We start from the raw sequence: 24,182 nt of genomic DNA on the forward strand, positions 1-24,182 counted from the left end.
CCAAAATTGTAACAAAAAAAAAACAAGTGATGGAAATGAGAGCTGCAGCGGTCACTTTTTGGCATTGAAATGGAGGCTCAGAGAGGCTCAGCTGTGCCCCTAAGGACAAACAGCCGTGTCACCCAGTTCAGATGGAGTCTGAATTTAGGTTTGTTGGGCTCCTCCAAACCAAACCGCTTTGCTGTCCAGAGACTCAGCCCCCTCCTAGGCTGCCTCCTCCAACTGTCCTAGTCCCAACCATTGGTTCCAGTTTTTGACTTCTAATCTATCCTCCTAGCTTCTGGTCACCATCTCCCACTGCAGCCATCCAGATGCACTACCCTCCCTCACCACTAGGTGTCCCCTCGGAGCCACTGATGCCCCCAAGGGGAGCTGGCCATACCCCCCCCAGCCCCCCCAGCACAGCACACCCCACCCCACCCCACCCTACCCCCAGCCACACAGAGCTCCTTTGTGCAGCCCTCGCCCACCCCCTTCCTGCTCAGAGTGGGGCACCTGGCAAGCAGGTCTGCCCCAGGACCGCCCCCTGCCAGCCGCCAGCCCCCTGCCCCGGGTGCCAGGTGTGCGGGCGCCACTGCCAGCTCTCACTGGACCTGAGGGTCACCCTGCCGGCGGCCCTCCCTTCCTCCTCCCGAGGTCACCCAGGGACTGTGCTTCCCGCCCTGCTCCGCCCCCATCCCCTCCTGCCCTTGGCCCTTCCAGACTCCTGTCCTTGTCTTTCCCTCGGGCTCCCGGAGGACTCCCCTCCTCCAGCCCCACCAGGCCCTCCCCCTCGCCTCTCACCCCCGCCCACCTCCTTCCCCCGAGAGCTCCCTGTTCCGCCCCCCCTCCCCGCCCAGGTCTGAAGGACTCCTCCTCCTGGAAAGTTGCTGCTGGAAAGGAAGTGACTTCAGCGATTTGGCCACAAGGCTGGGCACTGCTGAGCCCAGCTCAGCTCCAGGCTCGCCCAGCCACCTCCAGAGCACAAATGGAGCCACGTGCACGCACCACCCCCACCGTGCACCCGGAACCACGAGCACTCGCTTCCCCGTGGGCACACACCACGCCACCCTGGTGTGTTGAGCGTCCACCCACATCTCTCCAGTGCACACCAGCACCCTGCACACACACACACAGCATCCCCACACCTGCGCAGCACACACCCTGGATCTTGCACGCTCACCATTCTGCTGCATTGTGTACACAGCCCTTGCCTGCCCTCCAGCCCCATCTACTTACGTAACTCTTGGATACCCAGCCCTGCGCACCCTCCACACACACCTGCTTGCATGCAAGCCTGAGTGGCCTGCACATTTACAGCTGGGTACCCACAGGTGTACCCCCTACCCTTACGATCCCAGGAGGCCCCACCCCCAGACTTCAGCCCCCAGGAATGCTCCTTTGGAAGTTGGGTGGGGTCCCTGGGCAGGCTGGGCTCTGGGGAGCTTCCTGGAGCCTGAGGCTTCATGTGTCAACTCAGGGTGTTGCCTCTGCTGGGCAGGGCAGCCCCACCTGGCCTCTGCAGCTCCCGAGCTGGGTGGGCTAACTGCGGCCAGGTGGAGGGAGGCCAGCCCTGCCCCTGCCTCACTCCTTGTCCCCTCTGGGTCCTCCAAGGGCTCCCCAGGCCCTCCTGGCTCCTCCCCTTGGCCGGCCAGCTCTGGGCTTCCAGAACCTCCACTACAGAGTGTCAGCGCCTCTGCCCTGAGGCCTGGTCGCTGTCACAACCCCTCTCTTGGTTCACTAAGGGGCAGGCAGGACTCCGGGGGACTCAGTTCCCCTCCCTGGACAGTGGGGAGTTGAAGTAAGCTGGTCAACAGCTTTTAGACTCCTGACATAAAGGGCTCTTTCTGGTCTAAGTGTGAAAGGGTCTCTGCTGGGCGTGGGAAGCAGATTTGCTGGGGTGGGGGGGCAGGCCCGGCTTCCCTGCGGTTACCTGGGCAGGCTGTGCCGACAGGCCCGGCTCAGCAGGACAGGCCTGCCTCCACCAGCATCTCCAGGACGGTCTCCACGGCGGCCCAAGTGGTGCCCCTCACCCGGGGCCCTCTGCACACGCTCAGCTGGGCAGGCTCCGGGGTCCAGGCTGATGGGGAGACAGTCAGGCAAGCTCCCATCTGTGGAAGCAAACACAGGCCCCCTAGGCATAAGCACGGATGCAGGAAGAGCAGGGAACAGAGGGACACTGAGCCCAGATGGGGTCCGGTCTGGCTCCAACCCCCTGCCCAGTGGGAGTTGTGAGCCTGCAGGCTCCTCCTGAGGAGCTGCGTTCATACGTGTAGGAACACACATGCACGCATACACAGGCTATGGCAGCGTGGCCTCTGCCACTCAGATAGTCCTGGACTCGTTGACTCTGCGATCCTTGGCAAGTGGGTTAACCTCTCTAGCTCTGTTTTCTCACCTATAAAATGGGGAGACGATCTTAGCAGTGAGGAGGAGCACTCTGGGGAAGCTAGGCACAGGGCAGGTGTGGGCTGCAGCCCAGAATGATGGCGAATGCAGACTTCCACACGGGTACGCATGCAGCTGGCATTCACCTGTCTATCACCGACCGGTCACAGCTCTTGTTCTCTTTAATAGCCATGGCCTTGCTCACCAATGCCTGCTTCCTGCCTCCCTGGGTTCTGGACCAGAGTCACAAGGGGCCCGGGAAGCTGGTCTCGTGGACTGCTCGTGGATTCTGGTCGCCTGGGAAGCTGATGGCGTGTGTCAGTCACTTCCTGTAGATCACACGCCTGTCTGTGTTCAGCAGTGTGGGTGCCCACACCCGTACCTGGATGCCTGGGTCTGTGTGTGAACCCATGTATGCGAGCAGTTTGCTTGGTTGTGGTCGGTGTGGTCAGCTGAGTGCGTGCCTGGGTTCAGCGTGCTCACACGGTAGATGTGGGCATTATCTGTATTTCTGTTCTATTCGGCTTATGTGTGCCCAGCTGCACCTGCATAGATACACCTGTGAGGACACAGAGGTCTAAGTGTGCTGCTGTGCGACAAGGCGTGCCCTGTTGTCACCGGGTACGCGAGCGCCTGCATGTGCGCTCTCTGCCTGGCTCTCCACATCTCGCTGTGTCAGGAGCCAAACCGGCTCTTGCCTGTTTCAGAGCTCTCTGGATGTGTGTGAGGGGGGCGGGGGCTGTGGCTGATCCTCTGCTGTCCCTGCAGGTTTCCAATCTCGAGGCCTGTGACCACAGGCACTGGTGTCGCTGGGCATCAGCGTTGCCGCCCCCCTACCTCTGCTTGTCTCTGGTTTCCAGGGCCACAGCATGCCTGGTCACAGTGTTCCCATGAGTCTGTTTCACCAGGGGTCACAATGTGCTCACGGGTGTGTCTGTGCATGTGTGGATTTGCACGGCCTGATCACTGTACCTGTGCATGGCAGCGGGCCCTTGTGCCCTGTCACTGGGTCTCTGCTATCACAGCTCGTGTCGGCGACAATGGGCCTGAGAGGGCCTGTGTGCCCAGGATGCCTGTGCACAATGGCACAAGACCTTCTGTGCAAGCACTGTGTGTGCACAGGAAGACCCTTTGTGTGACAGTGTGTGTTGGTGTCACTGTTTGTATGTTCCTGCTCCCCTCCTCCCTCCTCCCTTGCTCCAGCGAGCACTCACTCTCTCTCTCTCACTCTCTCTCTCTCTGTAGGAGCCAGACAACTCCCCAAGCCTGGATTAGGGACAATTTATCCACAGGCAGAGAAGGAGAATTCCAACCTGCCAGAGCCTCCCTCCTCAGATCCGTCCCCCCTTTTCTTGTGGTTGGGTGGGCACAGAAACGCAGCCTAGCAGCTCCCAAGCCCTCAGGGAGCCCCCACCTCTGCAGCTCCCCAGAGGCCCAGGAGGGCGGAAGAGATGGAAATCTGGGTGGCCCCGGAGCCCTCCAGTGGGGGCGGACTGGCTGCCCCTCAACCAGGCCCTCACAGCTCAGCTCATCTTGGCCCTGTTCTCCCGCACATGGTGGGGGGGGGGAGCTACACAGGCTCTGCCTGGCCCTGGGGGCCAAGGAGACCTAAAGAGCGAGGCCGTCCCAGCCTGCCCACAACCCGATGTTGCCCAACTGATACCGGTCAGCCCCCTCCCCGCAACGCAGGAACGCAAGGGGCTGGCAGCATGCAACTGTGCCCACGCAGGCTGGGGGAGCCGCCGGGAGGCAGGCGGAGGGCAGCGTGGCGGGGGAATGCAGCAAGGGGGAGCGCGGCTGGGCTGGGACTAAGACTCCCTTCACGGTGCTCCAGGCGCAAGGCAGCATCACATGTTTCCCATTAGCTGCTCTGGCCTCCCTGTTCAGGGGGTGTCGGCTGGGGGAGATTTGTTCTGGTTGCAGACACCAGCCGAGACCACACAAGAGAGAGAGAGGAGAGAAAGAGAGAGAGGCTGAGAGAGAGAGAGAGGGGGGCTGAGAGATCGCCAGAAGGAAAGAGAAAGACAGAGACAGGGACAGAGACACACAAAGGGAAAAAGAGACACGAGACACGCAGACAGGCAGAAATGGTGAGACAGGCACACAGACACGGGCAGAGAGCTGAAGACTGGCAAGGAGAGGTGATCAGTCGGGGACAGGACAGGCAGGCACAGGGGCGGGGAGATGAGACCCGGTCAGAGGCTCAGCACTGAGTGCAGGTCAGGCAGCCACTCAGTGAGACCAGAGCCAGGAGGGCCAGAGGGGACAGGGCCACAGGGGAAAGGGAGAACCAGGGACAGCTGGTGCCACAGGAGCCTGGCACGGAGGCGGAGCAGGGTGGGCCTGGGGGAAGGCTGTGGGAGTGGGCGGCCAGCCTCGTGCCTGCTGACCCCCGGGGCCTGGGAGATAACAGGCCGAATAGTGCTGACTTGCGGTTTAGAAATCCAATATCCTCGTGGCGCACTAATCGACTACCTGAGCTCCCGGCCCGCGCCGAGCTGCCCCGATTAATCCTGCGGCTCCACAGCCTTAATTAGTTTAACAGTTTCGGGGGCAGAAGAGGCAGGGAATAGGGTCCCCCCTGGAAGCCTTGCCTGCCCTGGTAACAGGGTCCCAAGGTCAGTCATGTGGGACTGAGCCCCCTGGCCCCTCACCAGTCCCCTGGGCTTTGTGGCCTGCCCCGCAAGGGCCCGCCAGCTGCCAGGGTAACCAGTTGTCGTCTCAGGGTGAGAGACAAGCTCCCCAGTTCCTGACAACTTCCTAGCAGCACGAGATATCACACATGTCACTCCCCACAACAGCATGAGAGGGGCACATGGTGACACAGCTCACACACAACAGCCAGAGTCAGGCACACGCGCCCATGACAACCCTCCCAACAGGAAAAGCTGAGCACGTAACCTGTCGCTTCACCCCAAGTGTGAAATGGGCACATCTGATACCCCCAGACGGCACAAGACAGGTACACAAGCTGTCATCCATCACCACGGTGCCACCAGCACACAAGCAGGCGCCCCCCCCAACAGGATGCGGGATGCACAGAGAAATTTGTCTCACTGCCGCCCCCCGCAACACTCCCACAGCCCCATGAGAGAAGCCCCCGCTCCCAGGTGTGGAGTCCTCCCTCCAGACTATGGGATGGGTCCACAACATGTCACCTCACTGACTGCTTTGGACAGGTGACAGCCCACCCCACCCCTCCCCCACCACTGTCGCCAGCCTGGGTGGTGTTGTCCTCTGCCTGCAGAGGCGTCACAGCTCACAGGGCATGAATGTCACCCCAGCACTGCCAGAGCTGGGCACAGCCACACGTTGCCCCAGTGACAAACACCACTGGCCCCAGGAGGAGGAGGTGGAGGCACACAGGACTCTGGGTGTGACCTTGGTCCCTTGGCACCCAGAGGGGAGGTGCTGTGGCCTCCCCCGGCGTAACCCAGTGTTGGGGGAGAAGCGTTCTGGAGAGGAAGCTGCTGGGCACACAGACAGCCTGGAACTGCCACCTCCCCAAGCCCCACCTTACCCCACCTCTACTTGAAAGTAGCTGTGCATCCCGGGAGGGGGCGGAACAGGAGAACAGGCAGTGGAGGCAGGGCTGCCACTGAGGTCTAAGGTCAGTGGGGAGTAGGGGGCAGGGTTTGCTGTCCCCAGGCACTCAATGAGGCCCGAGACCCCCGCTGCTGCCAGGGGTGCCCCTCTTCCTTATAAAGGCCCTCTTTCCAAACTTCAGGCCACAGAGCTGGGGACAAGGAGGCCAAAGTCCAGGGGCATGACTCACCCAGGGAACAGGCCCAGCCTGCTGGCCAGAGTGGTAAGGAAGGCCAAGAGCCAAGAGGCTGGGGTTCAAGTCTGAGCTCCTCCCGGGCCAAGCTGGGTGACCTTGGTGCAGCAGCCCAGCCTCTTTGCCTTTGGGAAGGGGGAGAGGGGCTAGAGCCAGGAGCCCAGGGATCAGGCCACTGCGGGGAGGGAACATGGGGGGAGGACCCAGCAGGGTCCGTGCCTGACTCGCTTCCTCCTTACCAGGAACCCTCCCTTCCTGTACCTCAGTTTCCTCATCTGTAAAGAAGGGACAATAACGCCAGCCTCGCAGACAACGTGGCCAAAAGTGGGCAGCAACTTGAGAAGTGGGAAGTGTCTCACTGAAGAGGGGAAAATTAAACTAAGAAAGGACAAGAGACTGGCCCAAGCCCCAGGGCCACTCAGCAACAGCTGAATTCAGCCTCTGCCTCTGGGGAGCCCACCTGGGTTCTTTACCGCTGCTTGCAGAGGGGTGTGTGTGTGTGTGTGTGTGTGTGTATTAGGTGGGGGTGGGGTGGGGTGCAAGTGTTATTGGAGTGGTCCTGCTGCACGGGACCTGACGCGGAGTCTGTTGTACACCCCCACCTTCAAACCTTGGACTGGGGGGAAGCTTGCATGGAGGGATCAGCCCCCTCCCAGCCTCCAGCACCAGCACCAGCACCTGCTGCTTGGAAGGATTAGGCTCTGTGCAATGTCAATGTCTGGGGCCTGCTCACTGCACAGGAGCCCAGAGAGGGACAGGCCTACCCTGAGGTCACACAGCATGACAGCAGCAGAGTCCAGAGACCTGGTCAGGGACAGCCTCTGAGCTGAGTCCCTCTAGCCCCTGGGGGTGGCTGGAGCTGGGGGGCCCCGGGGGACTGAGCAAAACGTGGCGACAGATGGCCTGCCGAGGCAGCGGCGATCTGGGCGGCTGGCAGGCATGCTTGCTCCCGCGCAGGGAAGCGGCTAATTTTAGCTGAGGCCTCGATGCCAGCTTTGTTCCCCCCCACCCACCCGCTGAGGGGGCCCAGCATGCCTTGCGTGCAACCCGCCTCCCCCAGGCACCCCTACTCCCCCGCCTGGCCCCTTGGTGAGTAGTGCCCAGACCCCAGGGTCCTAGAACTGCCTGCCTGACCAGGCCTCACCGCCCCCAGAGGCAAGAACTGGGCCCTGAAGCCTGGCTTCCCAACCACAGGGCTTGTCTGCCCAGGACTCCAAGCTCCTTCCTTGAAGAGGAAAGACAGGGGAAGCCTAGAGGCCACTGCCCAGACCGAGGGAGGGAGGCCGGACAGCAGGGGCTGCCAGTCCTGACGGAAGGCGGGCCCGTCCTCCACCCTTCACTTAAGGAGACAGGACTGATTCCCCTGGGGGCCCTGGACCGCCCCTGCCAGAGCCCTCCTGTCGGCACTGGAGAGGAAGAGAACGGAGTCACTGGAGCCTTCTTCCTCCTAACTCTGACTTCGCCACGGGAACTCAAAGTCCTTTAGAGAAGTCAGAGAGAGCAAGCGTAGCAACCCTGTGTCCCTGGGGTAAACTGAGGCACGGTCTGGAACAACTAGCATTCTAGCAGGGGGAGACAAATCCCTGGAACTAGGGGGCTTCTTGGTGGGCTTAGCCCCTGGGACCACCCCCTGCCCCGGCCTGGGCTGACGGAAGGTGGACTGAGAGTCTGGAAAGGGAGCTGTGGCGTTTGCTTCCCAGCGCCCCTCTCTGCAGGCTATCAGCACCAGGCCCTCCCCATCTGGGGTCCAACCGCGCATGCTCGAGGGGGCTTCCAGGACATCTGGCCCCTGCCGGGAAGGGGGATCCTTTGGGGTGACGCTGGAGCATCCTCCCCTCTCCCGCTCTGCAGCCTGGGGGCTTTGATCAAGCAGGAAGTAGAGGGAAGCAGACCCAAAAGGCAAGTCAGAGGAAGAGGGGGAGGGAGAGGTCAAGGCAGAGAACCAGAGACAGAAGGAGGGAGAAGGTGGTGGGGTCAAGAGAAAGAGGGCGGGTGAGGCTTGCGGAGGAAGACACGAGGGAGGGATGAGAGGCAGAGCAGGCGAGATGGAGGGAAACAGCAGGAGAGACTCAGGAAGAGAGAGAAGGAAGAAAAAGACAAAGAGAGACAGGAGGAGGATGCAGAGACAAAGACCCACACACACAGCGAGAGGAAGAGACACATGGAGGGGGAGAGCCGGGAAGGAGCTCCAGGAGCCTCCTCAGAGAGGGCAAAGCAGGGGCGCACCCAGGGAGCCGCAGGCAGGCAGAGGGACGGACACACCCAGAGGCCGAGAGACAGTGGAGAGGGTGAGACACACGGGGAGAACAGGCGGGAAGGGGAGACACCAAGTGATCCAGTGTGGGGGAGCAGCAGGAGGAGGCAGAGGCGAGGAGGGAGGGGGCGTGAGGAGCAGGAGGAGGGGCGATGTTGTCGCCAGAACTGGGGGGGACAGAGGACAGAAATGGAATGTGGGTCTGGGCATGAGGCTCACAGATGCATGGGCTCCGGTTTCAGCTGGGGCAGTTGGCTGCTAGGCTGGGGGGAGGAAGGAGCAGAGCTGGCGAGGGAGGGGGGCCTGTTGCCATGGCGGCGGGCACGGCAGGGGCACAGTCTGCTGGCACTTGGAGCTCTGGGCATGGTAGGGGGCTGGCTGAGGGGGAAAGAGGGGGGGAGGTGAAGCAGCCTTGCCCCTGCCCTGGGGCTCAACAGGAAGAAAGTTTCCAGAGATGCTGGGAGTGGCAGGGCTATGGGCCCTGCTCCCCTCCATGGAGGTTGCCAGGGGGCACTACTCTCCAGGTGGCCTGCAGGCATCCCAGATTCCCACCTGTGCTTCCCGCAGGGCCCTGAGGCCCCTCCTCCTTGGCCCCTCCAGTCTAGCTGAAGATCCCGCATGCTGCTGCTGCTGCTGCTGCTGCCGCCGCCGCCACCACCACTGCCGCCGCCGCTGCTTGCAGGGGAGCAGCAAGATTGTGAATTCAGGATCTGTAATCCTAACGCAGAGCCCAGGCCTACCGGGCTCCAGTTGCCAAGGCGACGACGGGTCAGAGGGCAGCGCGGGGCGCCCGCTCCTCCAAGTCAGAATCCCAATTGTTAAAGCCCAAGAATAAACAGCTGAAGCGGCCGTGGGGGGGCCAGGAGGGGGGCTGAGGTCTGCATCGGCTCAGTGTGGTGTTGTCAAGCGAGATGTCACTAATTGTCTGAAGGAACGGGCTGAGGCAGCTCTTAACTGCTTCCCTGCCACCAGAGACACCTTGGCTGCCTGGCCCCATCCCTGGGGCCTCCCAGCATTCCACTGGGCTGGCTTATTGGTGGGGGGAGTGCTGGCCCAGCATGCTCCTTGCCTCCCTTGCACCCCACACACTGCAGCTCCCACACTCCTCTCTGCCCAACTTGCAACCTCCCACCTGCAAGTTAAAAATCCTTACATCCCCAGAACCGCTGCCCACCGTCACTGGGCCCACAGCACTCCCTGCAGCCCAGCACTGTCCCCTTCAGCCTGCAAAGCCCTCCCAGCTGGCCCCATAGCTGGCTGCCCCTCCTTTTCCCTGAAGCCAGGGGTCCTCAGGCAAGCCATGTGCACTGCAGAGGAAGATAGATAGCCCTAGGGTTCCTCTGATCTCCGGAGGTGGGAAGAGACCCTGCTCTGAGCTAGCTCTGGACTTGGTCACCCACCAGAGACCAAGGCCTGAAAGCAGTCAGGAGCCCTGGCTCCAGCTCTGCCAGCTTAACACTGCCCACTTGCTGTGCGACAGTGCACACGGGCCTGTCTCCTCACCTATTCCTCCACACGCAGGAGTGCCTACTGAGTCCCCGGTGTCTATAACCCCTGCCCAGGGGGAGCTTCTGATCAGGTTGGTGAGAAGGGCTCCAGAGCCCAAGGTACAGAGCCATCAGGAAGGCGCCAGGTAAGGCAGTCCATGTAAAACCGTAGCAGGGTCTGGAACACAGGAAGTGGACGGCAGCTGGTACTGTTCAAGGGCCTGGCACCGTCCCCGCTGACAGCGTGCAGGTCAACCAAAGAGGTGGAGAGGAGAGGCTTCCTGCAGAAGGTGGTGGGTGGCCAGGTTGGGACTGGTGAGCAAGAGGGCAGAGCACTCCAGGAAAGAGTTCTTGCGAGGTTCCCCGGATCGCGTGCACAGCCTTGGCCAGAGCAGGAACTGCCTCCCCGCCCCATGGGCGGGCTCAGCCTCCTCCTCCACCTCCCCTCGCCGACTCCACCCACTGCGCGGCCCGAACCCGGGGGAGCGGTGCCCGTGAGGGGGCGGGTCGCCCGCGGGCACCGCTCCCTAAGATTGGTCGCACCTGGAGTGATGTCACGAGAGGCGGGGTCCAGGCTTCGGACACGCCCCCTGCCCCAGTCCCCAGTCCCAGTACCCGGGAGGGGGCGCTCAGCCCGCTCCGACGCACCTCTCAGGTGGGGGCCGTGGTCGGCTGGACCCCGGTGCTGTCCGTGGGCGGGGAGCTGGGCGCGGAAACAGGGGATCCCCTAGAGAGAGCCCAACCCAGCCTGGGGCTGGACGTGTACAAAAGGCGACTTGTTCTTTCTCGCTATGCCTGCGCCTTCTCAAACATACCTACAGCCGCACTCCGGGGACAGCTACACCCTTACAGCCGCACAAAGCCCACCGGGATGGGGGTAGGGGTTGTCGCCAGACTCAGAGGTGGGCGGTAAGAACTCTGCTCCGAAACCCATTCCACCCCATCACATTCCACATCACCTGCATTGGTCCACCGCAGCCCAGGCACACTGACCCAGTCCCATCATCAAACCCTGCCCCCCTCCCTAACCAGCTCCTCTGGAGTCAGCCGGCGCTGCACACGGGCTCCACACTGTGTGACCTTGGCACCCAACAAGGCTCCTTAATAAGGTGCTTTTGTTTGTTTGTTTTTACTGAGCACTTACTCTGTGCAGTCCTCCTAATTATTTCATTAGTCCTATTTTGTAGATAGGGAAACTGAGGTTCAGGTTAACAGCTTGCCTTAAGACAGAGGCAAGGTCCAGCAAGACGTCAGGGCCCATGTGTGCTTCCCGGTGGTGCCGCCTCTGCCTCCCATCATACCATGTTAACACCCCAGCGCCCCACCACGCACAGTCAGCAAAGGCCAAACACCTCAACATCACAGTCTAGGACCAGGGCAGTTTCTCTCACTAATCGGACAGCCTGTGTGGTGGGGGCAGGGTGGGGGAGGGGGGTGTCTCCTACCTCTGAGCGGGTCCCCACCCGGATGCTGGATGCTGGCCGTCAGAGGTATTACAGATGGGGCCCAGAGCAACGGCCGCGGGGCCAGAACAGGCTCACCTCTACCTCCCCTGCCCGCAGGATGACAAAGCACTGCACCCCGGCTGGGGGCGCCTGGCCTGCAACTCTCCTTGACCCCACGGGCCCAGACCCTCCCCTAGCCCCCAACCCCTGCTGAGAACTCGCGGAAACAAACTCCTTCCTGGGGATGTCAAAGCACCTTTCCTGGGGGAGGCGGCGCTGTGATCCCCTGAGCCTGGCTAGGGAGAAGGATCGGGTTACTCTTTCCCCAGCTGTGCTCGGGCTCCTTGGGGCTGACCTTTCACCTCATCCAGGCCAGGACCCAAAGGGGGCTGGAGTCCAGCCCTCACCTCCGGTTAACCCTGTGCATTCCTCATCTTTTCATTTCTGGGCCCCCACCAGGACCAGGGGAGTCTCAGGAAGCCTAGCTGGGAATGCCAACCTTTTCCTACCCTCCCATCCCAGGGTCTGGTTTCCCAGAGAGCTTTACAGAACGCTCCTCCCTGCCCCCTGCCCTAGCTGCCCTGCCGGGATCAGATACCTCCGCCCAAGCAGCTGAAAATGACCTGGGCTATTTTCGCTCAGGGATCACATTGCAAACTCCCCCTGGAGCTGGCAGCTTCCCACACCCCTCCAGACCATCGCCCCCCACCCCTCATCCCTCACCCGGAGCCACTAACAGGGCAGGCAGGCTTCCAGAGAGACCACTGGCCTAAGGCCCTCCGATGGGGACACTGAGGTGGTGAGGAACCGGACGCAAGGGCTGGGCAGAGGACCAGACTCCCTGGTCCCCGCCCAGGTGTCCTTCTACTGTCTAGCACGGTCTGCTCTGTACCCTAGATCTCAGCGCCTCTAACCCAGCCAGAGCCCAGCCAGCCCCCGCCAAGCACCAGAAAGCCACACTGCAGGCTACCCACAAGTCCCTGTGCTGCCCTGCCTGTCAGAAACCACCTTTGCCACACTTTGTGTAGACTTGGGACAGGTCAGTATCTGTGTCCCGGACATGTGGACCACCAGGTTTTAGGGGGTGCAAACTCAAAGGAAAGATGCTGAGCCGAGACTCAGGCTTTGTTTCTAGCCGCCCCTGCCATCTCCTTGCCTCCCCCACTGTAATCCCTACAATTTGGCCTTCCCCGGGGCCTCTGCCTTCTGCCCCTGCCCCTGCCCCTGCCTCAAGCCCCAGCCCTCCTGGGTAGGAATGTGACTGGTCAGGTCTGAGTGGACCACAGGAGAGGCAATAAGGTGACAGACCCCCATTCTCCCATCCCTCCCCCTGCCTGGGGGAGCTCACATACCAAGGGGGGGGGGAGTGCTTTAACCCTTTGCAGCCTAACAGTCCCACAGGAAGGCTGCAGGTGGCAGGGAGTGTGTGTAGGCAGAATCTGCTGCTGTAAGAGGAGTGGCACAGGGGTATCTACCAGGCTAGTCGGTATCCAGGAAAACTGCCCTTTGCCACGCTAAATGCTTAATCTCATTTCCCAAGACACCCAGGGAAACAGTCAGGAGCATCATGAACCCCAACCTCAGGAGCCCCTAGTCTGACGGGAGAAACACAACCCTGCCCTGGGGAGTCTGGTGGGGGAGAACAGGCCCAGAGACAGCCAGGACAAAGAGCTGAGAGCGCAGAAGAGCACAGAGCTACAGAAGTGGGAGGAAGCCAGGGCAGGAGCAGAACAAGCCAGGTGGGGTCAGGCCGGGCAGGCTTCCCGGAGGCCCCTCAGCCCACACCTCTCCCCCCAGGCTCTGGAATCTCGGGGGTCAGGACTGAGGGACAGCCCCACCCCCTGCTCCCCTCAGGCTCAGGAATTCCACCAGCCAAGGGGGGGGGGATGGCTGCTTCGGCCTCAGTCCAAGTTGGCTCCCACTGGACGTAGAACTATAGCTCCTCCACAGCCCCCCACCCCCAACCAAGCCCCTGGGCTGGCCCCCAGCCCCCTGCCCTCCCCCTCCCTGGCTGGCACGGTGTGTGCCAGGCACTGGCAGAAAACAAACCCGCCGGGGTGGGTTTGCAGGGAGCGGGGTAACCTTGACACAGTTGCGGCAGTCGCTAATGGCAGACACACACTCCGCCTGTTCTGGGGGGACTGTTGCCGTTGCTAGGAAACCAGCAGCCGCGTGAATGGAAATGGGTCAGTAAACCTGGGGAGAGATAGTGTGACACTCGAACCACTGCAGCTGCTCCAGCCCACACCGAAATCCCTCCTCTTCAATATTTATCACTCCCGCCAGGGCCCTTAGCTCCTGCCAGACCCCCGCACCAGCCTGGCCCTCGGGCCCCCGACCCCCCAGGGCCGGTGGGGGGGGTGAAAAGAGAGGTGGAGGGGGGCTGCTTATCCACTGTTGGGGGGGCAGGCGGGATAGAACTGGTTCTGGAGGAGATTGAACAGGAAACAGAGTCTAATCCCGTGGTGGGGAAGGGGTTAAAAGGTCAATTCACGCCTGTTCCTGACTTAGGCACCGTGGTAAAATTACTGTGAGAGTGAGCGGGCTTACGGCTGCCTGCCTGCCTGCCTGCTTACCTGCTGAGGACTGATTAAGCTTGGAGATCTCTCTCCTCAGGTCCTGAGGCCTCCCTCTATATAAGGGATGGAGGGCAAAGAGACACCCAAAACACCACCAGGATCCATGCACAGCCTGAAAATACCAGTTGATGGTCCCAGGACACTCTGACAGCACTGCAAATGGCCAGGAGCTGCGGATTGCCTTCCAACCATGTCCAGACAGTCTGCACAACAGCCCTGCACTGATACCCCCCCCCCCCAACAACAGGACAGGACAGCTGCAATTCGGAGCCATCTCAACACCCAGCGAAGAGCCCACACACCCAGGCACGGGCAGCCGTGCGCGCTCGGTCTTGCTGACACTGCCTCGCAGCCCAGTAAGGCTGGTTTCCTGGCTCACGTATGCTTTCCCCTCCCTCCATTGCCAGGCTCTTTGTTGTGCCCACACCCCGACACACTGCCCCTGTGCTAGCTCCTCTGGACACACCAGCCCACAAGCTGATGTTTCCTGCACAGCACCCCATTCCCCGGAGGCTGGCTGGCCCCGACTCACACCTTCCCTCAGCTGGAAGCCTGAGGTCGGTTGCACAGCCCCACTGACACAGCTCTGGTTCTCCACAGGCAGGCAGCACCTGGGTGATCCGCCCCCTCCGCCCATCTCCACCAGGATCCCTGAAGGGTGTGTCAGGAAGGGAGTCACTGCAGCCTTCTGCAGGGGGGGGGGAACACCTCAACAGGAATCTCCCAGCTGACAGGGTGCTCTGTGTGCACCCATCTCCTAGGATACATCAGTCAACACAGGCTAGGCGCCTGTCAGAGCTGGAAGGTGCCTTAGGGAGTCACTAATCCAGCCGCCTCCTCTATGCAGCAGGAAACTGAGACCCAGAGACAGGAAGAGGCCTGCCTGAAGTCACACAGCCCAGCCCCAGTGTCCAGACCTTCTCTTTACACTTCCTCCCTGGGAGCCTCCATGGGTTACAGAGAAATGGGAGCATGTGTGTTGAGAGTGGGGGTGGGGGGCATACACAGTCAGCCCAGACAGGCTGCCCTAAGTTAGAGGGAGCTGGGACTGGCCTTGCTGGGAGGGGTAGTGTGTTGTCCCAGGGAACAGTTCATGAGAACCACCCAGAGCGCACTTGGAGATACGGGCATCTGGCAGCCGGGAACCTGAGCCACACAAATTTGTTGAAGTACATGCTCTGCCAGAATGATCTATGGACATCCATCCTAGCTCCACTTTCTGTCCCAGGGTCCCAGTGAGCTGCCTCCACACACCAAAGAGAAGGGCAGATTACTCTGTTCCCTGTACCTGGCCTTGAACGCAAATGCCTTCAAGTCCCAGGGCATCCCTGCCTTTGATCACTCCTAGCTCTCTGCCAGGAAGCCCTTGGGATGCATGGGAGAAGAGGTGCTCTGATAGGTCGTTTTTATTTCAACGCCATTTTGCAGAAAAGCAAATTAAGGCTCACAGAGGTGGGGTGATTTGCTCAAGTTCACAGGACAACAAATGGAGCCTTGAACGCCTTCCAGTGCACCAGGTCTTTCCCAGTGGACAAGGCAGGCCAATTAAACAGGAAACCAGGAGAACTGGGCTCCGGGAGGTGGGGTGAGGAGAGGCTGGGAACTGACAGGCCCAGGTCCCACATCCTGGCCAGAGGGGGAGCTGAGGGACATGTGTATTTGAATCTGGGTGTCTGGCAGTGGTGGAGTGAAAGGTCAGCAAGGAGATGGAGGGCAGAGGAAAGCGAATTCCACCAGCCTTACAAGCCTGCCTGGGCCATTCCCTGCGGAGCCAGGCCAGCCTGCTCCGCCAGCCATCCCCCACCCCCGTGGAACAACAGAAGGAGCATTGTGCACAGGCTAGGCCCCCTCCCTGGGCCTCGGTTTCCCCATCAGCACTAAGAGCTGGTCTGGCAGGAAGGACTTCCAGCTCTCACCTCCGGTGACCAGCAGGCTCCTCAGTTCCCAGCACAAAGGCAGAAGGCTCTCCCTTTATGATCTGGGCAGCAAATAGGAGTTTTAATAAATAAATGAGCTCAATAAAACACATCTTCCCATCCTCCCCAGATGGGCTGAGAAACACTACTTACCTCGGGGAGCCCAATTTCAGCGTTGTCGGGGGGAGGGGGTGTAGACTTCAGCTACTCTGAGGGTTGCCTCCACTTCCCTCAGTGGGGCTGGATGGCACACAGGTGCCCTTAACTTCCGGCCCTTCCAGTGGGCAAACACTACACTAACTGCTTCTAAGTGCACAACAAGCCTAGGGCCTACCCACTAGGATCCAGTTTTTCACAGGAAAGGAAAAGGAGCTGGTGAAGGGACTGGCTCAAGGTCTCACTGCCAGCAAGGGGCGGGGGAGGCAGTACAGCAGGCTCATCCCCAGGGCTTCCCTTTAATGTGGTAAGGGTGTCTGGGGAGGGGCAGGAAATGGGACAGAACAGGGGCCACTGGCAGGGGGAGAGGGGATCCACCCCGGGCTGGGAGATGCCTGCTGAGCCACCAAACGGCTCGCAGCTTGCAGAGCACCAAATGGTGCAGTAACTTTGTGAAGTTGTGCGAAGGAGCCCCTCCCCTCCCCCACAAAGAACAGAGTGGCCCGCTTTCCCTCAACCCACAGTGCCAAGCGTGAGCCCTTGAGGTCACTCACCTACTCCCCTGGATCTCGGGGTTCCAGCAAAATTAGGTCCCTCCCGCCCGGGGGCCCTCTTCCCAGACAACCGGACCAGTAAGGTGCAAAAGCCGCCCCCCCGCAAAGGAAAGTTGTTTCCGCCGACCGCCGACCGACCGGGAAATTACCCCAGGGCTTTTCCAGCACGCCTGCGCCCCCACCGGCCCGGCAGGGGCTGCCGGGGACCACGGTCTCGCCGCCCTCCTCGAAGCCCCTTGCTCGAGCAGGAGGTGCCTGACGAGGAAAGCGCCTCTGCGCTTTCCCGCCGCCTCTCAGGCTACCTGGCCACCCCCGCCCCCTCCCCGAGATGAGGCCGCGGAGCTTCTGACTCCTGGAGGAGGTGACGGGGCCGAGAGGGAAACCAGGCAGCTGGGGGAGGGGCGGTGCCTGCACCTGGCCCCTCTCCCCGCCCCGGCCCGGAGAGGCGGGACTGGACCCCCGCCAGACTCGAAAACGGAGGGGAGGGGAGGGGAGGGGAGCTCGCTCCTCTCCCGCAGCCGGGGGCCTGGCGGGGAGCCTTCCTCCCCCACCCCCGGAACCCGGGCCGCGCCAGCGCCCCCTAGGGTCGGGCAGTGGGGCGCCCCTGCGCGAGCGGCGCGCTCGGCCCGCTCCCCGGGACGGCCGCGCTCTCCAGCTGCAGGAAATTCCAGAAGCTCTCCATCATCCCGGCGCAGCGCGCGGCCCGGGCTGCCAAGGCTCCCCGAAGGAGAGCCACATGCCGGCCGGCCGCGCGGCCCGCCCTCGCCCCCCACCCCGTCCAACCGGGCCGGGCAGCCACGTCGGACCGGGCGGGGACGGGCCCGGCCGCCCCTTCCCGCGCTCCGGGCCGGGCGGAATGCGTGGCAGCCCCGGCTGGGGGCTATTTTGAGCGGGAGGGGAGCGGCCCAGCCTCGGTGTTTTCGGCTTTTTCCTGGCCCCCGGCCCGCCGGCCCGGGGCCCTCGGCTGCCCAAGGGGGAGAGAGGTCACGTGGCGGGGGGAGGGGCGGCCGCCGCGATCCGGCTCGGCTCGGGTCCCGGCCCAGGAGGCGCCCGGCCGCGGACCGGACCCGCGCTCTCAGCCCGGGCCAAAGCGGAGCGATTATTAATAGCGCGCCTGGCTCGAGCGATGGCTCCGAGGCGCCCGCTACCTGCACGCCCCTCCTCCGGTGAGCCCCAGCGGCGGACTAAGACCTCACTGAATAGCGCCACTGTGCACCAGTGGCCAATCACAGGCCTCGATTTCCTTACCTGTAGATTGGGGACGAGGTACCTGGCTTTATATGGTGAGTACCATATAAAGCTGCTTGCTGCTCGCCTTTCCTTGGGCAAAACGCCTTCACATTTGGGGGACTGTTTTCCCCTTTATAAAGGGGGGGGGGGGTGTCGGAGGAGGCCTTTTCCACGGAAAGGCTCTTACATTTGGGCAATGCATTTTTCACTTGGCGCCCCCTGAGCCTAGCCACCACGAAAGGCTAACGGCCGACGCTGAGCACTTGTCCCGCGTTATTTATTAGCATGGCTCCTTGATTATCAGGTACCCATTAGAAGGCAGTATTATCCCCGTTTTGCTGACCAGGAGACGGGAACTTAGCAAGGCTAAGTGACCACCCAAAGGTCACGCAGTGGCAGAGTCCAGGGGCTGGAAAGCAGGACAAACACTGATTGTACCCCTTACACAGAGGGAAACTGAGGCTCCAGGTGTGATTTGCCAATTGCCCCTGGCCAGCTGCAGCCCAGCCGGCTCCTGTGGCAGAGCAGCTGGAGGACACCCAGGACAGAGTCCTACAAGTGACCACCAAGCTGTGCCCAGTGCCCCAGGGACCATCATCCCTGCCAAGTATCAGTCCCAGACTGCTGGCCCCCCAGAGTTTAGTAACCCATCACATTCTAGACTCAGATCAGCCTCAGTGTCACGGGGTAAGGAAAGATGGCATCCAGGGGAAACAGCTTGGGACAGGACCTGGAGCTGCTTCCTGCGCCGCTTACCCCCAGCAAGGAAGCACCAAGACTGGCAGCCCCCCCCCCCAACTCCGCCCCGGAAACCTGGCAGTTTATTTCTGTCTCTGGGCCCCCTGTTTCCACAGAGTCGCTCCAGGAAGGCTGGTAGCAGCTGGCTGAGAGGGGTGGAGCTCCGGTTCCCTCAAGGGTCCAGCTGCCACTCTGCCCACTCCTCACCTGCCAGGCCAGACTCCAGAGTCAGAGGTGGCACTGGGATGAGGGAGGGAGGGACTGGGGACCTGTGCTCAGAGGTGATGGCCAGAGCCCCGACAGGGATCCCACCTGAGGCCAGCAGGTCAGGGCTCCAAGACAGGGAACTCCCCACTCCCAGCCCGCAGTCCAGATGCTCTCCCAGGCCGAGTCTGCTACACCCAATTCAAGTCGGCTAAGGGTGGAACCTCTGGCACTTCCAGCCCTATTTATTCCAAATCCTTCTAGCTCATGACTTCCAAAGAAAAAGCCTGCTTCTAAACCTGAGCTGCCCAATATAGTAGCCACCGGCTACCTGTGGTTACTGAGCACTGGCAGTGTGGAGGCGCAGTAGGTATAAAATACGCACCTGATTCTGGAGTCCTATAAAAAAAGAATGTAAAACATCTCAGTAATTTTTACAATGATTATATGTTAAAATGATAATATTTTGGATACACTGGGTTAAATAAGATACATTGTTAAAATTAATTTCACGTATCTTTTTACTGTGCTTAATGTGGCTACCAGAACATTTTAAATTACACATGTGGCTTCTATTGTAATTTTGTTGGACAGTGCTGTTCTAGATTCTGGCTTAGGACCAACACGCTGCTCGCTCCAGATCGATATCTGCGTGGCTTTAGTTCACCCACTTCCCCATATTCAGGCCACAGCCTGTTGGGTGGGCCTAAGTCTCACTACCCTGTACCACCCCAGCAGGGGCTCAGCAGGGGATTATGGCTTAGTCTGCTTTAAACCACTGTCTGATACGTTTCTTCGTCAATTCCCAAAATGTGGACCCCAACGAGAGTGCGGCTCTAGAGCAGCGTCCACGATGACCTGCCGTGGACCTCGATTCCAGCCTGTTGTGTTGGGTCATCATAGGATAAGGTTTAAAATATGCTGGCACTGTGGTGAAGCGAGTGGGTAAGGCCACTGCCTGTGGTGCCAGCATCCCATATGGGCTGGTTTGTGTCCCAGCTGCTCCACTTCCTATCCAGCTCCCTGCTAATGGCCCGGAAAAAGCAGTGGAACATGGCCCGAGTGCTTGGGCCCCTCAGCCTGGCCTGGTGCTGCTGTTGCAGCCATCTGAGGAGTGAACCAGTAGATGGAATAATCTTTCTCTCTGTAACTTTGACTGAATAAATGAATAAATAAAACTTTAAAAAAATAATTTATTTTTTTTTTAAATCTACATACCCAGGGAGAAGGATAAGGTTCTAGATCTGGGATTGGCGAACTATGTCTCTGGCCAAATCCGGCCTCTTGCTGGGTCTCTGTGGAACACCGCCCAGTTCACTGGTGTATGTGTCGTCTATGACTGCTTTAGGCGCAACAGCAGAGCTGAGGACTCGGGACAGGGACCAAATAGCCTACAAAGCCTAAAACTTCTCTCTAGCTCTCTACAGAAAACTCCCCATGTTTGACAGATCCTACTTGCCATGAATCTAGATTCCAGACTGAGACATGGCCTGGGCTAACCTGGATCGCCTCCTGCTGTGGTTCTAGATGATGCTGTCAACCAGGATCTGAGCCGGAGCCTATCCCGGGGCCCATGGAGCCAGGAGTCCAGGCTCTACTCCAAGCTCAGCAGGTGGGCACTGGGACTCCTCTTCGGGATGGGGAGAGTGAGCCCTCTTCCTGACCCCACAGAGATCATGGCCTACTGGCCCTTCTCTTCGGGATGGGGAGAGTGAGCCCTCTTCCTGACCCCACAGAGATCATGGCCTACTGGCCCTTCTCTTCGGGATGGGGAGAGTGAGCCCTCTTCCTGACCCCACAGAGATCATGGCCTACTGGCTTCTCACTGGCCTAGGGCAGGGGAAGCAAGGCAGAGCTGGAGACACCCAGCCCTGGCAATGGGGCAGAACATAATGAGGCCAAGAAGAGAGAGGAGCCCCACACTCCACCCCTTCCCTGTGGGCTCGAGAGCAGGGCCGCTAGCCCCTCACCCTTCGTCACCTCAGTGCTGAGCAGGCACGGTTGCCCCCCTTCCCTGACCTCCAGCCCTGCCTTCCGCATGGCTTTCTTTGAAAATCCACCCCCCGCCCTGCCTCCTCCCCTGCCACTTTTTTCCTCCTCAATCCTAGAACCCCAGGCTAACCTGCATGGTTTAGACCTCAGGCTCTGGAGCTGACAAATGCAGACGGAAGTCCTGGTTCTGGCTCTGAGCCAATTATTTCAGCTTTTGAGGCCTCCTCAGTGTCCACATCTGTAAAATGGGATAATAACAACAGGGCCTACTTCACAGGGTTGTTCTACCCCTTTAACAATATCATGAAGTAGTCTGGCTGCTCAGCTTCTGATCCAGCTCCCTGCTAAAACACCTGGGAGGCAGCAGAAGATGGCCCAAGTGCTTGGGTCTCTGCCACCCACGTGGGAGACAAGGATGGAGATCCTGTCTTCAGCCTGGCCCAGCTCTGGCCATTGAGGCCATCTGAGAAGTGAACCAGCAGATGGAAGATTCTCTCTCTCTCTTTTTCAAACAAACACATAAATTAATCTTAAAAAAAAACAAAAACAAAAACCATGAGCTATCATTTTGTGCTGCACCCAGCCCACATTAAGCAGTTAATGCTAGCTGTTATTTTTATTGCTATTGATCATCTGACCTACTTGGCTTCCAGGGGTGGCCTCTGGAAACCTCACAAAAGTTTAACCAAAACTTGTTTTTGTATTTTTCTGGAGAGAAGGTCCCTAGCCTTCTTCATCTTCTCAAAATGGATGCTTAGTCCAAATGATCACAAAGAAAAAGGGGGCTTTAATTCAACCCAAGTGGAAAAACAGGCACACAGAGGGGAAGAGAAGCTGGGCAGGCCTGAGGCTGGGACCCAGGGGTACGGTCTCGCAGGTGCAGGTGGTCTGCCCCCACCACATCTCACCTGCTCCACCGAGGCAGCCTCCTGGGGCTCCCTCTGCAGTCAGCCACGCAGTCTGCCCCACCTGATGCGGAGACCCGGTCCTCAAATCCCATTCTCCTGACACCGCCTCCCCCCGGAAACCTCTCACAGCTCCCCACCGCTGACAACAACATCAAGGCTGAGGTCTTTGGCCGGACATTTAAGGGCTTTCACAGCCAGCTCGGGCCCCGCCGACCTCCTCGCTGGCCCCTCTCTTGTGGCCAGTGGCCGCCTTCTCCCCCGCTCCCGTCAGTCCCGCACCACCCACACGCTCACTCAGTTCTGGACACAGTCTGCCCCTCTGCTCAGTCACACAGTGTCTCAGGCCCAGCTGCTGCCCCCGCTGTGCCCTGGGGCTTGCCCCTGGGTTCAGCCACTCTCCCAGTTCACCCTCATCGGCCAGGCCCGGCTGTGCCGACCACAGTTCTGCCTGCCTCCTCTGGACGCAGACCTCTGGCCCTGCTCTCCACTCAGCCATGCACACTGACCACCTCGGCACTGCCCCTGCCCTCTCCTCACCTCTCAGGGAGTGGGTGCCTCAGAGTCGGGGCTCCTGGGCTGGGCCCTCATGTCCTCATCTCGGGAATGGGCCAGCAGTACCCACGTATCACATGGTTCCCCTGATGGACACATGCCTTGCCAATGGAAGCAGCCCTTTCTACTACAACCTGCTACCCAACTAACACCAACCACAGCCTTCATTTGGAAGTTTACTTAAAACTTCCATAACCCAGAGCCTTGGCACCCTAAGTCCCTACCCTGTTTCATTTGCCTCAGCAGAACCACCATCTTCCGACGTAGTAGACGTGCTGTGTGTTTCCCCTCTGAATGTAAGCTCGCCGAGGGCAAGGATTTTTATCTATTTTGTTCACTGCTGTTGTGCCCAGAAAAGTGCTTGACACCAAGTACGCACTTGATAGTTGAGAAATGAACGAGTGAACTGGTGCTAAGCACTTTTCGCAGACCATCTCATTCTGAAAGTGAGTCATGAGAGGACTTGCCCTGACCGTCGGCACGGAGCAGCCCAGCTAGGATTGGACTCCAGAGCTGCCCTCTTGGTGACCTTGCTCTATTTCCAGTCCATATTGGGGGGGGGGTCCATTTCCATTTCTGCATTACCAAAGCCTCTTGAATCTGTCACCCTCCCTGTGGCCCTGAGGCCACCAGCCTTCTCACGCCTCATTCTGAACCCGCTCAGCCATTTCCTCCACCTTTTCAGCCCTAAACCATGCTGACCTCAGGGCCTTTGCTGATGCTGTGTGCGGGCCTGCAATGTGCTGTTCCCCATCTTTTCAGCTCACCCATTTCCAAGACCCACCTCTTCGGGAAGCCTTCCATCCAGCCCTCACTTGCTCCCTTCCTGAGCTCAGGCCTTGTTTATTCCAAGAAAACCCACTTGGCCCATTCTCCAGCTGTTTGCTGAATTTGAGGCCTGGCCCACCTCTGTCCCTGCCTTTCTACTCCTTCTGTCCCCTCCTGGGTGGGCCCCCGACCTGCTCTGTGACTGACAGCGCGGCCAGGGAGCCTCAGACTGTGGCCGGCGCCGCTCTCCCTGACGTGCCGACTTCCTTTGGGCCTGGCGCTCTCCCTGTCTGAACCTGTTTCCTATCTGCGAAATGGGGAGAATGTGGGCACCTGCCTCATAAGTGGATACCTGGCACGCGGTAAGCTCAGTAAATACCAGCCCGTTATCATGGCGGCAGCATTTTATCTCATCGCTCACTCGTTCTACCAGCCTCAGGCTCTTCTTTTCCTGCCCAGGCAGCCCCTACCTTTGAAGATGAGGATGGTAACAGAAAGGCTGCTAACAGGTAACACGTCCCCCTACCGTCTGCGGTGCAAGGACACACATCTCGCACCCTGCACGTGCTCAGTCTTACTTACTGAATAAATTAACTAATGTAATCCTCACAACCTGGAGAGGTGTGGGGGGAAGCCACCACTATACCCATTTTACAGACAAGGAAATCAAGGCTCAGGAAAAAAAAGTGACTCGCCTTGGCGGGGATCTGACTCCAAAGGCCCCTGCCGCCCTTCGCATCCTGACCTATTCTGATGCCCGTCCAGGGCCAGGACCTTTCCTCTCTCCAGGTGTTGGGTGGCAGCGTTCAGATGCCCACTGAGCCCCTGCTCCCAAGGCCAAACCCTTCGTCTCTTCTCTCTTCTGAGGTTCACAAAACCCTCTGGTGTCAGTGCCACCATCATTTCCTCTTGGCAGACGAGGACGTTGAGGCCTGGAGAGGAGTCGAGTGACTAAGGACACACAGGACTCAAAAGCCCAAACCCTTTCATGGGCATCGAGGTTTTTCCTGTTGTCTTATACAACTGCTGGGAAGTGTTCCCACAATCTGCCTCGCTTTTCCAGTTGGTTAGACAGCAAGCTCTCTGGGGCCAGCCCATCCATGCGCCCCCACTGGCGGCTGGCACTACAGCAGTGTGGGCAGTGCTCCCCAAAAGCTTCCTGACCACTGACTGGCACCCGCTCGGCTGGGCACACCCTGACCTTCCACTTGTGTCCCCCCATAGTGATCCTGATTTGTGGGCTGTGCCTGCCCT

At 60.0% G+C, this 24,182-nt stretch overlaps 1 protein-coding gene across 6 annotated transcripts in view; it reads right to left on the bottom strand.

The window, feature by feature from the left end:
- The window catches only part of AHDC1 (AT-hook DNA binding motif containing 1), a 61,672-nt gene that overhangs the window by 19,164 nt on the left and 18,326 nt on the right, over nucleotides 1–24,182 (bottom strand). The window contains exons 1-2 of one of the 6 annotated variants that reach the window (XM_062190737.1): nucleotides 15,980–16,566; nucleotides 1,913–2,090 (exon numbers count right to left, since the gene is read on the bottom strand). The exons of 1 other annotated variant lie outside the window; for it this stretch is intronic. The gene's annotated coding sequence lies outside the window, so the exon portion shown is untranslated. Of the gene's footprint in view, nucleotides 1–1,912; nucleotides 2,091–2,749; nucleotides 2,889–9,902; nucleotides 10,225–10,534; nucleotides 10,555–15,979; nucleotides 16,567–24,182 lie in introns of those variants that run through there. 4 more of the 6 variants (XM_062190741.1, XM_062190740.1, XM_062190739.1 and 1 more) reach the window with 4 other exon arrangements.

The sequence above is a fragment of the Lepus europaeus genome, chromosome 5 (genome assembly GCF_033115175.1).
Source record: "Lepus europaeus isolate LE1 chromosome 5, mLepTim1.pri, whole genome shotgun sequence".
NCBI lineage: Eukaryota > Metazoa > Chordata > Mammalia > Lagomorpha > Leporidae > Lepus > Lepus europaeus.